This window comes from Prionailurus bengalensis, chromosome A1, assembly GCF_016509475.1.
Source record: "Prionailurus bengalensis isolate Pbe53 chromosome A1, Fcat_Pben_1.1_paternal_pri, whole genome shotgun sequence".
NCBI lineage: Eukaryota > Metazoa > Chordata > Mammalia > Carnivora > Felidae > Prionailurus > Prionailurus bengalensis.
Genome location: NC_057343.1, coordinates 194,698,274 through 194,711,076, shown reverse-complemented (window position 1 = coordinate 194,711,076; position 12,803 = coordinate 194,698,274). Strand labels below are relative to the sequence as shown.

Genomic DNA, 12,803 nt, shown 5'->3' with positions numbered 1-12,803 from the left:
AGATGTATCTACAATAGGCTGGAGCTGAGCCGTGGTTTCCCTCCTTTATATGAGTCATGCATTCTCCTACTCACCACAGTGTCCAGTGGGTAATTTATATTAGTCTAGTCACTGTTGGCATTTGGGATTGAGACTCTTTCCCTAAATCCTTTCTAAAGCAAAGTAGAAGATACTTTGAGTATCTTCTTAAAAAGTCTCAGTCTTAAAGAGTCTCAGTAAGGTACTACTTGACCTTCCCGGGCTTATTTCTTTTGCGTATGGAATAATACAGTTGGTAAATTAAGTTAGGGTTTAAAAAAATTGGGGTGGGGGGAGGGAAGAGCTCCTAAAGGTATTCTTTTTTCCTGCACATGAGCATGGAGGGGCAGAGAGAGAGAGAGAGAGAGAATCTCAAGCAGGTTCCACATGCAGGGATCAATCCAACAACCATGAAATTGTGACCTGAGCTGAAATCAAGAGTTGGATGCTTAACCAACTGAGCCACCCAGGCACCCCTGTAGGGTTGTTATCATTCTGCTCTCCACGTCCCTGGAATATCTGGAATGCCTAATGGGCCTAGAACTACCCTGAGAGGACAGACTGCCAGATTGCACTGAGAGCTGGTATCTAGCCTCAGTCATGATGTGAGACCAGGAGAGTATTGAATGGAGGACTGAAGACAGGATGAATTAGAAACAGATGGTGTATATCCCCCATTGGGTGTGGGGTCCACTTCCAGAGAAGCTGCCAGTATAAGGAGTGTTAATGTCCTCTAGGGTGCCAAGTGGGGTGAAAATAAAACCACAAAAGATGAGGTAGAAGATTCAATTCTCCCTGTCAGTGATCAGAAAATCTATCTGCTCAAGGACTAGAGGGTTTAGAATAGGTCTTGTCAAAGTTTCACTGGCATGGGAAAAAAGCCTACAAAGACTTTCAGGTTCCCTGTGGAAGGTAGAAATATGTGGTCTTATTTTAAAAAATGAACTCCTGTCCTTTGCTCAGTCTAATTCAGGGAAAATTTTCTAGGTATGGCTATTCTATGCAAAATAATCTGTGCCTTCAGGGAAATGGTGCTTTCTCTAATTGTGGTAGAGAGTGTAGTCTCCAGAGCTGGGCTCCCTGGATCCTAATCCCAATTCTGTGACCTTGGGCAAGTTATTACAATTCTCAGAGTTGTAATTTCCCCATCTATAAAATAGAAGTAATAGTGACATTCTCCTCAAAGTGCTATTGTAAGGATTTTAAAAAGTAATGCATAAAAAATACCTAGAATAGTGACTGGTACATAGGAGAATGCAAATAAAAGCTGCACTCCAGTCAGAGTGGCCAAAATGAACAAATCAGGAGATTATAGATGCTGGCGAGGATGTGGAGAAACGGGAACCCTCTTGCACTGTTGGTGGGAATGCAAATTGGTGCAGCCGCTCTGGAAAGCAGTGTGGAGGTTCCTCAGAAAATTAAAAATAGACCTACCCTATGACCCAGCAATAGCACTGCTAAGAATTTACCCAAAGGATACAGGAATGCTGATGCATAGGGACACTTGTACCCCAATGTTTATAGCAGCACTTTCAACAATAGCCAAATTATGGAAAGAGCCTAAATGTCCATCAGCTGATGAATGGATAAAGAAATTGTGGTTTATATACACAATGGAATACTAGGTGGCAATGAGAAAGAATGAAATATGGCCTTTTGTAGCAACGTGGATGGAACTGGAGAGTGTTATGCTAAGTGAAATAAGTCATGCAGAGAAAGACAGATAGCATATGTTTTCACTCTTATGTGGATCCTGAGAAACTTAACAGAAGACCATGGGGGAGGGGAAGGGGAAAAAAAAAAGTTAGAGAGGGAGGGAGCCAAACCATAAAAGACTCTTAAAAACTGAGAACAATCCGAGGGTTGATGGGGCATGGGAGGGAGTGGGGGGGATGGGTGATGGGTATTGAGGAGGGCACCTGTTGGGATGAGCACTGGATGTTGTATAGAAACCAATCTGACAATAAATTTCATATGAATAAAAAAATTTTAAAAAGAAATGCAAAAAAAAGCTGCTGTCGATAATTGTCTTATTAGTATAATTATTTAACAATATTTAACATATTAAGTCTCTCAGAGCTCTCATTTCTTATCTCTGTTCTACACCCTTTCACTTAAGTCCTAAACAGGATAACTTCGCAAGACTTTTTCTTTCTTGGTTGGAGGCAAGGGCTATACTGGGGATTTGGAGTGTCTCTGTCTGACCCTGCTTTGTTTGGGACTCAAAAATCTCCACTGTTCTGTGAGATTTGATTGATTGAGGTTTGGCTCTCCCAAGCAATGAGCATTCCTGTGGCTAAAAGGGCTTCCAGCTAGACATTTCTGCAACCATAATCCAATTCTTAATTTTTTTTTTCAGTGTAAAGCAGAGGTGGGAAACTGATTACCCAGTGGTGACTCCAACTTACAGATGTGTGATGGTTCTCGCAGAGATTTACAATAAAAGTTTTAGGTAGCTTTTAAAAAAATCTTAGGATTGCACATAAGAATCCAGATCCTTAGCTTTTTTAAAAAAAGAAAAATAGGAAGATCTGGACCTGCTTTTCACTTGACAAAGTTTGGCTAAAGCTGAGTGAGCACTGGCAGGGAGAAAAGTGTTCTCTCATCTGCCCATTTGTTCATTTATGCTTCCTGCTGGGCCCTGGAGCTTACAACTGAGGGAAGCAGTGTGCTTCTCCAGAAAAGATGCCAGACCGGATCCTAAGAGCTGTGAGCCTGTAGTCATGACTGTGCTTTTAACTCATTGTGTGACCTTGGTGGAGTCACTCCCCCTGCCCGAGTCTTAGTTTCTCATCTGCAAACTTGGGAGAATGATCTCGTCTGCCTCTCAGTGATTTGGGGATGAGCTAAAATGGGAGAATGTGGGTCCTTTTGCAAAAAAGTAAGGAATTATTGCTATTATCTGTCATTTGCACTTCAGTAAGCATGAATGATTCCGGGACAAGTTCTGATGGACAAAAATCCTCAGATGCACAGGAGTGCTGGGAATGAATGTGGAGAGGGGACTCCATGATAAGAAAAGCACACAAAATAGACACAGCAGTGAACTTGAGGAATCTGCAGTCTTTCTGAGGGGGCTTTGGGAACAGGAGAATTTGAAGAGGGTATTAACCAGCTCCATTTTATGGATAAGAAAATTGGGGCCCAAATGGAACATGGACCTGTATATCAATTCTAGCTACCTGTGCCTTTGTACGTGTTCCTTAACCTCTCCGAGCCTCTGTTTCCTCATGCATAAAATGGTGTTCGACTCTATCTTACCATGCACTGTGAAGATTCAATGGAATAATGTGCTTTCAGTACCTAAAACATATTGTAAATGTCTATTAAATGGCAGCCGCTATTATTAATTCAATCAAGCGTATGCTAATTGAACCACTGGCAAATCAGGAAGTAGTTGAGAGAATAAGACATACTACCGTGGCTGTTTCCTTACCAGAAAAGAATTTTTCCTGAACCATACGGGGCTTCTTCTACTTCTCCTTGCATTGAGGGAATGTCCCCAGTATTCTTCCCAGCATTTGCTGCTAGGTTCATATGATACACAACCCTAGAGACCCGTATCAGTAAATTCTGACAGCCAGAGGTGGTATTAGCATTATAAAGTGTTTGCAGAATAGGACTAGTGTGCTTCCCCCTCATAAATCCTTAAATTATACCCCTACTCAGCCAGGAAGGAGAAATATGGGCCAAAAGAACACTTACTTCTTTTTGCTTTTCACTACCTTGCCTACTTCTTTGCACCACTGCATCTGAATATTAAAGCAAGAAGTGCTCAAGTTCCTCTGGGCTCTGGGAGGTTTGAACAAATTAGCATTCTTGGAGTCAGCCCTTCTTTTTGGACTAAACTCCCTTTTCTTTTCCTCTCAGTAAAATTTCCTGTTCTGGAGAGTACTTTCTCTGCCACGCCTTTCCTAATGTAATTCTGTTTGATTTCCAGCGAGCAGCTCCTGAAAGGAGCCGCTGAACCATGCCTCGGCAGGCGTTTCAATGCCTGAACACCAGCTTTCCAGCAGACGCTGTTCCAGATGCATCTTTATATCCAGTAATCGTGCATTTAAACAAAATGAATGACACAGCATTTTTCTTCCTCTCTGTTTCCAGCCCATTAGACTTATTTGTCACCCATGGAAAAGCTCCCCCAGTTTGGGCTCCTGCCAAATCAGTGAACGTACAAATACATGCATCAAAGACACCTACACACACACACACACACACACACACACACACACGGATGTAATAGATACCTAGTCTGCATCTCTGCACCGAGCATTTAACATTGCATTTCTCGACTTTATGTTTCTTCTGAAGTTGTAGTCAGCTGCTTCTTTCCTTATTTCTTACCTCCCTGTCTCCCTCTTTCTTCCCTTTTCTACCTCTACTTTTTTTTTCTCTACTTTTCCCAGAAACCACCTTTCTGTTGTTGTTGTTGTTGTTGTTGTTAGTCGCCACAGAATCTTATGTTGTTTAATCTTTAAGGAGCTTGAGATAATTTTTTGAGTCTATTTATTTATTTAGAGAGAGGGCGGGGAGGGGCAGAGAGAGAGGAGAGAGAGAATCCCAAGCAGGCTCCATGCTCAGTGCAAAGCCTGATGTGGGGCTTGATCTCACAACCATGAGATCATAACCTGAGCCAAAACCAAGGGTTGGGTCTTAACCAATTGAGCCAGCCAGATGCCCCAGGATGATTTTTTGTATAATTCTCTCACCTCAGGTTTGGGAAATCTGTGTGCCAGAAAGGAAACCATGCCCCATGGGTGGTTTTCCTTTGCCCTTAGGAAAATTCTTAAACTCCACTGTGTGGCTTGGACCCTGCCTGTTGCCTCAGCGTCCTCTCTACCTCAGCCTCTACCTGTAACCACAAAGGCCCTTCAGTCCCTGTCTTAGGGCCTTTACACATGCTTTTCTCTCTTCCTGGACAGTCCTTCACACATAGCATACACCCCTTCTTCAGTACTTCACCTCCTGTCTATTCTTTAAGTCTCAGACCACACACTATACCCTGTTCATTTCCTCCTGGTATTTATCACAATTTTTAATTATGTATTTATTTGAGAAGTCAGTTCCTAATGTCTCTTCATCTAATAGAAGCAAGATCTCTAAGGATAAACACCATGTCCTTGCCCCCACACCCTATTTCCTCAGTGCTATATACAGCATCTGGCATTTGAGAGTAACAATAGATGTTAACAATAAGGTAATCGCATCTAACATTTATTGAGAACTTACTAGTTTAAGGTATGCTGTTCTAAGATTTTTTTACCTGTATTTTTACATGTATTTAATACTTACAACCATCCTGTGAGGTGGATGTGATTATTATCCCCATTTTGCAGATCAGAAAACTGAGTGGTCAAGTCAGTCACCCATGATTATATGACTGAAAAGTAGCAGAGCTAGTTTCTAACTTAGGCATTCTGACTCCAGCACCTGAGCCCTCGACCAGAACATGCTGGGCCTCTATTAAGCAGTCCATTAATATTCATTGAAAGAATAAATGAAAAAACATATCAAAATTGATTACTTTCACAACTGAGGTTACAACTTGAGTTGTTTGACTGATAATCCACCCCCCTCTCTATGCAGACAGACAGCCTCTCAGGTACCAGCAGAAGGCAGTTAAAAGAAAGAAGCAGATTAACAAATTGGTCTATTGCTGATAAGGACCGTGGTGGCGGTGGGGGGGGGGGCGGAGCTGTGATGTGAATTGTGGAGTGAAGTGCAAATCATCATTTTCAATTCAGGCAAGACCCAGTAGCAGGTGGAAAAACACTAAATTGGTTGAAGAGTTCTTAAGATAAGGAATCAGGTTCTTCAGAAACATCAAGTGGAATTACAGTTATTATCACTAACAAGTCAGGTGATTCTTATGCTTTGGATGGTATTTTCCAAACCTGATTTCATGATATAAGTAACCATCAATTTTATGGAACTGCTGGTCAGAATTTTAGGATGAGAGCTCCAGGAATGTGCTTTGTTCATTTTTGTATCCACAGCATGAAGGACAGAGACAGGCACATAGTAAGTGCTCAATAAATATGTTTAATGAATTAATGGAAAAATGTATACAAACAAATCTGTCAGCAGGAACTTACTGAATACCTGTTAGTAAATCTGTGTAGTTTAAGCCACAGTGAGAAACACAAAGAAAAATAGTCAGATTCCTATTTATAGAGAGGTCATAATCTAGGTGGACCTACTAACCATTATCACGGTCAAAAAGTACCACCATCATTGGAGATTTGGTTGGTCTAGCTGCTGTGGTATGTCCCTTTATATATCATTACATCATTTTCATACTTGCAACAACAACAATCTTAAGTGACGGCACTACTACTAATCTCCATCCCCGGATGTAGAAACTGAGATTTGGAGATGCTAATTCCTTTCCCAAGGTCACAAAGCCAGGAACTGATGGATCTAGGATTTGAACTCACGTCTGTCTGACTCTGCAATCAACCATGCCAAATGTACTCCTCCCCTTATTTCCAGATCATCGTCTATGGGTGAGAGGCGTGGTGAGACTAAAAAGTTCGCATTTGCCGCTTACCTGAGTCTGGGATATTTCCATTCTTCACCTGCCACAATCCTATTTGTTATGTAGGTCCCAGATTCACTAACACTTTCCCCTGGAAGGCTTCTCAAGCACTTAACAACTGGGTTAGCTATTCCCCCCTTTATGCTCTCTTTGGAACTCTTCCTGGCTCCTGTTCATAATGCTTCTTACCCCACATTCTAATCACTTATGTTTCCCACATACTCATCTCTGAGTTCCTCCAGGATAGCAATCTAGCCTCCCAGGGCCTAGCACAGTGCCTGGCATGTAGTATGTCATTTAATAAAAACGTATGAATGAATGAATTTTAGGTAGATATTGCCATCATATGGGTCCAAGTAATATACAGCAGCAGCATTCAAAGGGAGGAGTACATTCCTGGGCACTAATTGAAGCCTAAGGGCAAAGGATTTCTGAAAAGTTGGGTAGGACATGCAGGCAGTGCCACAGGGTGCTATAGTAGTTGTAATAGACCTTGGTGGATGAGTGGAGGGCCACATGTGGTACCCGAATTGGCAAAGCAGCCAGGGAACTCCTGCTGAGGATACTATTATTCGTGGTGCTCCATGCTCCCCCTGCCCCATCCTCAAGGATTTGCAGGCACAAGGGCAGGAGAGACTCAAGAGCAATGGCCCATCGTGGTGATGAAGCTGAGCCCAGAGCTACACATACACCTAATTGTATCAAAATGGGGAAGAAAAGCAATCGGAAGGAAATTCAAACCACCACACTTACTGATTGAAATACGCTGTATTGTTTAGACAAAGAACAAAAGGTTTGAGGAACTTCTTATCCTGCTAATTTGTGATGGAGGAAGAACAAGGGCCATGGAAGGCAACATTTTACTTGGAATTACCTAAAGTGGAACTTCATGCCCACTTGAATGAACTCATTGGTTCTAACACCATGAAGAAATTAATAGCCAAAAAGGCCAGGTCTTAAAATCCACGATCCTGTCATTAGAGGAATGTTTCCAGACAGTTCAAATTACTCATCAGCTTACTACTAACCATGAAGATATGCTCATGGTTACAAAAGATGTCATTAAAGAATTTTCAGAGGATGGTGTCAGGTACATGGAGCTAAGGAACACACCAAGAGAAAATGCTGCAGGCCTAGGAACACTTTCATAGAATCTGTACTGGAGGGTGTAAATTGTCCAACAAGAAAACTTAATACATTGATGGCAAGTATTTGATAGCAATAGGCAGACAAGGTTGGCCCGTTGGTAGCCAAGGAGACTGTTAAACTTGATGAAGAGTTGTACCTTTCTACTAAGGTTATAGTTCTTGACCCTGCCCTCAGTGGAAACCCTACCACAGGACAAGCTAAAGACTTCCTGGAACCTCTTTTAGAAGCTAAAAAAGTATGTCTGACATTAGCATTATGTTTTTCAGAGATTCTACCTCCCCCACCCCCAAAAAGCCACTCACAAGTACTCCTGTACTTGCTTCCTGAACAGAATCTGGCATTGGACTTTTCTTAACTGCTCTGAAGGAGGATCCCTGGATCTGGTGGCCTTTTGAGGCAACACTCAATGCCTTTGGGTAAAGGTTAGGACTTCAGGTCCTGCAGACAACCTTCTGTCTCTCCTTCCTGCAGCTTCCAAGTTGCCACCCATTTGTAGGGAAGAGTACTGTCTTAAAAATGTAAAAATCATTTAGAAATTGTTATAAAAAGTTGAATTGAAGGCCATGTGATTATTAATCTTCCTATCCCTGAATGTTTGGACTGTGTGAAACTAGCCAAGTTATTTATGCTGCCTACACCAACATTTTAATCCATACTTTTGAAATTACGTAAATTAGAATGTTGGGAATTCCAAATGAGGTAATACATTAGGAATTCGGCAAAAAGCTCCGTTCTTTGTACCTATTCAGTTGTTTATCACGGCCACTGCTGTTTATGCTGCTACTTGTCTTCTAGTATTATCATTAGGGAAAGTTGGGAGAGTAAAGCATTTCAGACAAAAGGACACTTCTTAGTAAAAGCTTAGAGATATGAAGAAATTTCCTGCCCTCATATATAAAGACTATTCCTGGTATTCGTAAGAAAGGCTATAGATATTTAGCACATTGAGAAAGATTCCTCTGAGCCAAGCAATCAAATGCTCAGAAAATTAGAGAGCCAGTGAAGTCACACTCCATTCCTAAATTTTAAGAGATAAATGTCCAAATGAAGAGTCCAGGGTGTGCCAGAGTCCAGTATATGCATCTTTTCCACTAAATATACAGCTGGGGTTCTGTAACATGGCTGCCATTTTGTTCTCAGGAAGTGGCTAAATCAGCCATTTGGTCCTTGGGAATATTGGCTTCTCTTCTTCCCTCTGGGGAAGAGTGGTGTGTTATTAGCCATCTCTTTTATCTGGAAGTAGGACAACAATTTTGGCTCTGTCTGGTCATCTAGTCTCTTCTAAGGTGTCCTGAGTGGAAATGAGAAAAGGTGGTATTTGGTCCTTGTGCTGGGATTAAGAAGAGTGGATGTGCTGGTATACATGATCCCCAAATTGTTTTCCTGCGCCACCTCCTTTCAATCTGTAAGATCTTATAGAAGTCACCACCTAAAGTATACTTAAGAGTAGGTCATGCCCTCATCTCATTCCTGTAGTGGGTCTCCATGACCAATTAAAAATATTATCCTTCTCTTTATGTCTATTATTTGAGTTTACCCTTTCTTTTTGTTTTTTTTGTTTGTTTGTTTTGCTTTTTTTTTATTTTTTGGTTTTTGTTTGCCTTAAGTCCTTTTGATACACTGTACATTCTTATCACGCTAAACCACTGGCACCCCCCAAAGGTCAAAAGGTCACATGTATACTCTGTTTTTGGCCTAATTTTCCTCAAACTGTTTTCTTCCACTTAGAACACCCACATCCTATTATGACTCTCCAGACCCATCTTGATAGATGTAGTAACAACCAGAAGATAACACAGGATTATGTGGTTTCTTGTGTATTGAATCTTTTTTCCCCAGAGATAACCTGTTTGCATAGCAATTTGGCTTAATTTTGTCACTTTAGCAAGAGTGGAAGTAGATGGCCTAAAAATCTCTGTGGGGCTGGGATGGAGAGTGTGATAGATGGAATCTAGGGTCTAAACTGTCTAGTTAAGAAGATTACAACTTCTGGAGGTAGTTTGCACTTTATCCTATGTGCATCCCCACTTGCCCAGCTTCCAGATTTTAAACGACCTTGTAATTCTGGAAGACTTCTAATATATAAAGGTGGAATAAAGCCAGATGAAAGAATCGCATCCCTCTTGCATCCTGCAGGCAAATGCATGTTGACTATAAAACTGTGTAAATGTAAGTTAAGTAATTTCACAGTCTTGGTCATTGAACTTGTTAACAGCAGCAGACAAGAAAAGTAGCAGGTGAGTGTGGAGTGAGCAGGGGCTGCTAACAAAGGGAGGAGTGACAGCAGACGAGGAGGGAGGGCCCAGCGGAGACTATGTGCTCAACGAGTATGAAGCTGTCTGGTGACCAAAATGAACAAACAAAACCAAAACACCTTACTACTTAGGGAGTCCTTAAGTTATCACTCACACCAATGCTTATGACTTTCAATAAGAAACCAGGTATCATATGCCTATTATGTGTCAGATCCCATTCTAGGAAATCAAGGGGAGTTCTCTAAAAAGTATAAAATACAGTGCCTAGCTCTGAAAATATTTACCATCTGCAACACCACATCGGCCAAGGTGACGTTGTATATGTTCAGTTCTTTTTACAAATGCAGGGGCATATGTAGAACCCAGTAGGAAGTTTTTGTATTCAAAACATTTAAAATTATGTAGCCACTTACAAAATAAAATTGTTCCCTACTTTCTCCAAGATACCATTTCCTGACAATGCTAGTAATGGAGACATTTCAGAATAATGACCTCATAAGGTTCACACAGCTGTGTCTCTGCCAACTTGAATAACACACAATCATGACCTCACTTAGTCCGGGGGCAGATCTTAACAGCTTGATAGGACTATGGTCAGAAATGTAGTTTGGCTAAACGGTTTTCCCACTTTATTGGCTAAACTGTTTTCCCACTCTACTGTTAACTTATTTAATGAAAGGGAGTGTCTCGTTAAAGGTGCATCGTTTTCCTGAGAGTCCACAGGGACTCCATGAGGCCATGGCACCTACGGGACATTAGACAAAAAAAAAAAAAAAAAAAAAAGAGTTGAGTCTTGAGCTAGATCGGGAACCCCCAAATTCATCCTGTACTTAAGTCATTTTGAACACTTTGGTTTATTCCATCAATCCAGTCATTTAGAGTTGAGGAAGATCTTTCTTTTTCCAAAAGGCTGAGTTAGGGCATTTTCCCTGGGGATAGACCTCCTTTATAATCAGGCAGTGACATAGCCCATGGTACAGGGGGAGAGATGGATTAGTGCCCCTATATTATGTAATGTATTGGTGAGGGTAAGCATAGTGGGAGTCTTATAAAAGCAGCAGGCAGAACCAGGGCCAACCATCCATGTTAAATGGAAAAAAGAATGTGTGTGTTTATCCCACTGTCTACCAAATTTATTTTCGGAAAAATACAATGAGAGCAGAAGAAAATGAAGAGTAGGAAATGCTACAACTGCTGGGCCCTTCTGGCTTAAAATCTGAGCGAGATCAGGAAAAATATGGCTAAAATGCTGAGTTTGGAGTCAGGAAAAGTAAGTTCAAATATTGGTGTTGCTGCCATACCCTCAACTATTTGACCTCAAGGACAAATTTCCCCTTCCCAGAGCATCTGCCTCTTTCCTATGACAGAAGGAATTAGATGAAGCCTCTGTGTAGAGGTCCTTTTACTCCTGGCATTCTAGGGTTCAATAGTAATCTAAAACAAGGACCTTCTTTTTAATGTATAACATACAATGAAGTGTATACAGTGAAGTGACCTATAAATTCTGCTGAACTTTAAAACTTTTTTTTAATGTTTTTATTTATTTTTGAAAGACAGAGAGAAACAGCACGAGTGGGGGAGGAGCAGAGAGAGAGGGAGACACAGAATCTGAAGCAGGCTCCAGGCTCTGAGCTGTCAGCACAGATCCCGATGCGGGGCTCGAACTCGTGCGCTGTGAGATCATGACCTGAGCCGAAGTCAGACGCTTAGCCAACTGAGCCATCCAGGCGCCCCTAAATTCTGCTTAACTTTAAATGTTAATTAGATGCAAATACACAATGAAAAAGTAGGGTGAAAGTCATTCCTCTCTGTAGATTAGGAAGTACAATATGATTCCTTTGTAGTGGGAAGAATGAATCTTATACAGGCTGAAGCAAGCATTAAAAAATGTAGGGAAAACTAGACACTACTGTAGTCTGGGCTTTCTTCCCTTTGGTGAGATTTTTCTTTTCTATTTTTGTACCCATGGTTAAGGGACAAATGTCTACATGGAGCTATGACGTAAGCATATAGGAACATCATATCATGTGAACACAGTCATAAGTAATGGTATCGTCTAATAGATTTACATGATCTAGAGGACATGAGTATAAATGGTTTCCAGCCAACCATATTATCTATCTGTTCTGAGAGAAAGGAAGACTTATCCAATTGTTACATATGAACATGAACTGCAAAAATAGTCCAGGAGCCAAGGAATTTGTGCTCACTGGGTGCCACAACTTGTGTTAGCACTTGACATATTTTCCTTCTTTTAATCCATAGACTAGAAGCTCCCTTTCAGTATATAGTTTTTAAACATTATTTGCTCTTCTGATTCCTATTTGTAAAGTGAGGAAATTTAATCTTGGAGAGGTTAAGCAAGGTCTTACAGCCAGTAAATAGTACAAGCTGAGAATGAAAGCTTCTCTGACTCCAAGGCCAGCTCCCTGCCACAGTACCACATTGCCTTCTGGAAGTCCTACTTCCTACTTTACTTCTGCCTTTATTTGGCTCTGGTACCTGAAACAAATCACTAGAGTTCTTGAATCTCAGTTTTTCATCCATTAAAAATCACAAAAACCAACCAACCAAAGTGGAATGTACAGCCTCTGCTCTTCTTCCATGGTTGGTGGGTGATCTTTACAGGACTACAGTTAGTTCAGTGGGATTGGTGTCTCTTGCAGTCATGAAACATGGTGACGTTGGACTTTAATTGGTCCTTGTACAACCGGAAGCTATATGTAAATTGTATCATATTTTTGCACATTTGTATTGTATTAGAAGAGTCCAAAGCTTTCCTGAGGCTACCAATGAAAGCTGTATCCCCAAGGGCCTCAGAACCTTCTGATTAGAAGGTCTCC

The 12,803-nt window shown here is 41.2% G+C and overlaps 1 protein-coding gene and 1 pseudogene across 2 annotated transcripts in view; both read left to right on the top strand.

Annotated features, from left to right (window-relative positions):
* The window catches only part of GRIA1 (glutamate ionotropic receptor AMPA type subunit 1), a 303,014-nt gene that overhangs the window by 119,671 nt on the left and 170,540 nt on the right, over window positions 1–12,803 (top strand). The window lies entirely within an intron of this gene.
* Window positions 7,382–8,132, top strand: LOC122496117 (annotated as a pseudogene).